Genomic DNA, 5,170 nt, shown 5'->3' with positions numbered 1-5,170 from the left:
GACACTTTTGTTATCAACTTCACATTTTACAATCGGCGCCCTGAAAAGCGCAGCGTTGCCATATTGTTCAATAGTTAGCATTTATAATAAAAATATTGCAAATATACATCGATATTAATTAAAAACTAATGGAATTGAATCGATTTGAAATGCAGCAATAGGTGTTAAGATTTAATTTAGAAATAGATCAACTTTAATCGATCGGAATAGCTCTTTTTTACCAACATTATTTGTATATTATTGCATTCTGACAAATACTGTATTACTGTTCCAATTATATAATATACATAATTATTATATAATATTATATAAAAATTGATTAATATTGTTTTCAAACAAGAATTAATTTTGTACTGTGGTTATGTTAGCAGGAACATGTTCGTTGTCGTCTCCTCAGAAACAAACCGATGCGTGTACGAGCGACCCACCCTTGCATCGAAAAAGAAAAAGGACACACTCAACCCCGATCAATGATTCTTCTGGTAATGTAAACAAGCCTATGGACCATTTCTGATTTTTTAGTTATCTGTAGAACTTTTTAAAATATCCACAATACATTCAATTCATAATTTTAATGTTGTTGTTTGCACATAATGGCCGCTTTCCAAGTACTACGCAATTTATAAATAACGGAAAAAATTAAGGATTATATGTGTGTAAGACTCGATAAGTGGTCGGAATTTTTTAATAGAATAAACTAATTGTTGATTAGAAAAAATGTCTGAGACTTCAGGTAACTTCCATGAAGTCTTCTATGAATATTTTGTACGTTTGTAATTTTTTTGGAGTAGCTCCATCTGATGGTGGAAATAAATACCTGCAATCTCCCTTGAAGTTATATGACGTCCTGTTAATTCCTTAAAACCTTTTTACACGATTCTTTCTTTATTGTGAATGTTCTGTTGTTTGGAATTTGCTTGCTTATTGCATCATTCTTTCACTTATTAATGCATAGCTTCTACAACTACTTCACTTATACTCTTACTTGCATGGTTTGTTTGCATTGCTTGAATTTTAGGAAGGCATGGTACTTCGATTTGGTGGAGAAACAGCCATCAAACACTTGAAAAATGTACTAAAATATACTTTCTCAGATAAAATGAGAAATACACTGTGCTGGTCAGGTCAGAAGGGTCGCGTAGGAGTTAAAACTAGTCTCGCAGCAAAAGTCATAATTGGTATAAATATTAAAAATGTTTCGGTGCGTTATGCTAAGGATATGTTCCGATTTTAGTTTGAAGTATTGACAGTACTAGAAACGGCTAATTTCGCCTTATGCTTATCACAGTGACAGCTAGAAGAGCTGAACCAGTCAAATCAACAGATTTCGGAACATAGCCTAAATACGGTCCTGCAACGGATGAAAAGTGGGGGAACACTTTCTCCAGCTGCAGACCGTATCATAAGTCTCTTTTGGACTGTATCGTGAGTTGGACTCTATCGTAGGTTCGACTGTATTTCCGTAATAGCATACAAAATTTAACTATTTGTATTATTATTTTAGAGAACGTGTCGAAGAAGTTTCCAAACTCTACTGTTAGAGAACTTCAGGTGTCATTTCAAGAATGGTTACGTCGAGGTGGAGATCAAATTCGCAGTATTCAGAGATCTGCAAGTAGGTTAAAAGCACACTCAACATAAAACACGGTTTTAGTATTATATAAGTATTGTATAAGTATAATTGTAACATACAAAAAACTATAACTGTTCGCGAAATCGCTGATTAATCCCGGCGATGGAAGCGGGATGAGAAGGACGCGCGTGGAAGGTGTTAATTAATTATTCTGTAATATAAAATGTAACTCAGAACACAGTCTGAGCCGTCTTTAATACGAGAATAGATATATACAGTCTGACCTGAGAGTGGTGGGCAGTCTTTAGGAGTTCACTAAACATAAGAAGTCTTTGTATAAGAAGTCTTTGTATATCGCTCGTGAGTGGGCGAGGCAGTTATATTAATTGCCCTCCTCGTGATGATTAGCCCGTGAGCCGGTAAGACACGTGGCGGTCGGCACTCGCGCACATGTGAGCCTGAGTCGTCGTGTTGATGTACCCGAGTAGAGCTGGATGAGCGGTCGCTTTACATGTTAATGCAGTATCTCGGCAGCTGTAATCACTGCGGTGGGCACTTCAATGTGTAGTCACAATCAAAAATGCACAGAGCACACGTCGTGCGTCTGATCACTGCGTGGCCATTTGTACGACTCGAATATCGCGAGGAAGACGTTGGCGATGAGCGCGCCCGTGTGGGCGCAAGCTGCCGCGGTGATCTAGCGTCGTTACCCGATCGATGCTGCCATCTGATCTGACGGCGCAGCGTTAACGGAATCTCGAACATTCCGCCCGCCATCAACAACCTTGTTGATGATTCCTTACTCTTGATCTTTCATCCGGTTGAAATGGGTAATATGGCAAGCTTGGCACTTGGCCGAGTGAGTGTCGTGTGGTTGCTAGGTCAATCAAAGATGACTCGGGTATGGTAGTGATTGGACCTCCAATGAGGAAATGATTTGGTGTGAGCGCTGAGACGTCTTCAGGGTCGTCACTCAACGGTTCTAAAGGCCGCGAGTTGAAAATGGCCTCGATTTGCGTAAACAACGTTGTGAGTTCTTCCGTCGTGAGTAGAGTCTCCCCGATAGTCCGTCTCAGATGAAACTTCACGGATTTCACCACCGCCTCCCACTTGCCCCCCATGTGTGGAGCGCCTGGTGGGTTGAACTCCCATCTGGTGCAATCTCGTTGTAGAATTTGAGCAATTCGTTGATGTTCTTGGGAACTCTAGATGAACATTTTCTTAAGCGCGGCGTCTGCTCCAATGAATGTTGTCCCGCAGTCCGAATACATGGTCTGAGCAATTCCCCTTCTGGCTGAGAATCTTCGGAAGGCTGCGATGAATCCTTCTGATGAGTAGTCACTGACTACTTCGAGGTGAATTGCGGAGGTGGAGAAGCAGACGAACACACAGATCCATCCCTTGTATGTTTTCGCACCTCGTCCTTTCCATGTTTTGATGGTGAGCGGTCCGGCATAGTCAACTCCTGTATGAGTAAACGGACGTGACGGCGTAACCCGAGAGAGAGGTAGTTGGCCCATCAGTTGATGAGCACGGATCCCCCTCTGCCGAGCACACACGACACACCGTAAAATATGAGACTTCACCGGAGCCCGTCCACCGATGATCCAGTATTTTTGCCTGACATGAGCCAATGTCAGCTGTGTTCCTCTATGCAAGGTACGCAGATGGGCGTGTGCAATGATCAGGGTTGAGAACCGTGATTGGCGAGGCAAAATCGCCTGATGTTTGTTGTCTTGAGCTAGTGCTGATTGGTTGAAGCGGCCGCCAACTCGGATGATCCCTTGAGCGTCTATATATGCAGCCAATCGACTGAATGCGTGAGCAGTTGGTAGTCTCGAGTTGGCCGTGAGCATCTTGATCTCGTGCGTGAAGTATGCCGCTTGAGTAGCCTTAATCCAGAATAATCTGGCCTTCTCCAAAGCTGAGTGCAAGTCCAGTGGCTTGCATCGGTGCTTTCCCAGAAGCGATATGAATCTGAAACAAAGAGCTGTTATTTTCAATAATTTATTGAGAGTTGAGTACCTATATATCAGGTTCCAATGATAGTCCGGTTGAGATGCGGCCGCATGTAGCGCAATGCCAGGACGAGCCTCATGAGCGCTCAACTCGTCCGAAAGCGCGGGTTGTGATGGCCAAGCTTCAGGGGTGAGTATCCACGGTGGTCCCGTCCACCATAATGAGTGGCTTTGGAGTTGAGCAGTACTTAATCCTCGTGATGCGCAGTCGGCTGGGTTGGACGTACCTGGTACGTATTTTCAATGTGCGTTCGCAGTGAGCTCTTGAATTTGAGAAACTCGATTTCTCACAAAATCCTTCCAGCGCGATGCATGAGATTTGATCCACGTGAGTGTCACAACAGAGTCCGTCCACAGGTGAGTTGCTGTAACGTTCAACTTCAAGGTGGCTTGAATGTATTGCATGAGTCTTGAGAGCAGCAGTGCTGCGGTGAGTTCAAGTCTCGGGATGGTGAGCCGCTTGAGCGGTGCTACCTTTGTTTTGGAGCACACCAATGAAATCGTGGCGCCATTTGAGCCGTGGACGGTGATAAATACGACTGCAGCCATTGCCAGTTGAGAAGTATCAGAAAAGCCGTGAAATTCCACTGACGAGGTACTCTATGTGGTTTGAGAGGTGCTACCTTGGTTGTACCACCGAGGTATTGAGAGCTTGCAAGCTTGTGAGTTCTTTTCTGATAATGAGCCACCGTGATGAGAGCTGGGATGGCAGTGGTTCATCCTATTGGAGCTTCATGTAGCCAAAGCTCCTGCAAGAGCATCTTCGCCTTGATCACCACTGGTGATACAAAGCCCAGTGGATCGAGTATCTGAGCCACTTCAGACCAAGCGAGGCGTTTGGTGAGATGATCGGTGTGCGACGAGATCCTTGTTGAGAATGTGAATGAATCTTCTTGAGGAAGCCATCGTAATCCGAGTCCTTTGGTTACGCAATCGTCAAATGTAATTTGTGAGCCCTTGTCCTTTTCTGCTTGAACCGCAGTGAGTACATCTTGATGAGTCGCGTGCCACCTTGCTAATGGGAAGCCGCCCGCTATGCACAAGTCCGGTGAGCAGTATTGAAGTTTTTATTACCTGCTGAACGGTGGCGGCGCCTCCAACAGGTCGTCAACATCTCGACGTTGAATGATTGGCGGTACTGCGAGGGGAAAACTGTGACCTTCATCCTCCTCCAGTTACAACAGTGTTTGTACTGATAAGAACGGGGCAGCGTTGATCCCATAGGTGACCGTTGTGAGATAATGTGGCACTTCATTGAGCTGGTCGTCTATCCAGAGAAACCGTTGTAAATTCCAGTCATCTTCATGCACGTTAATCTGCCTATACATTTTGGCGATGTTGGTGGCAACTACGTGTCGAACTTGTCGAATCCAGAGCAAAACATCTGATGTCTAGGTGCTGTGATGCAGATGCATTTGAGCCATCAAATACCACGCGTAATGTTGTGGTTGCACTGTCTGGTCTGAGCACTCCGTGATATGGCAAACAATATTGTGTGTGCTGACTGGAAACGGGTGAAGCCTTCTTCATGTGATTGAGCTCTCGATATTCTGTCATAAACTGATGATACAGACGTCGA

The sequence above is a fragment of the Temnothorax longispinosus genome, unplaced genomic scaffold (genome assembly GCF_030848805.1).
Source record: "Temnothorax longispinosus isolate EJ_2023e unplaced genomic scaffold, Tlon_JGU_v1 HiC_scaffold_16, whole genome shotgun sequence".
NCBI lineage: Eukaryota > Metazoa > Arthropoda > Insecta > Hymenoptera > Formicidae > Temnothorax > Temnothorax longispinosus.
The sequence above is the reverse complement of the archived record's forward strand: the minus strand, read 5'-3'. Positions refer to the sequence as shown.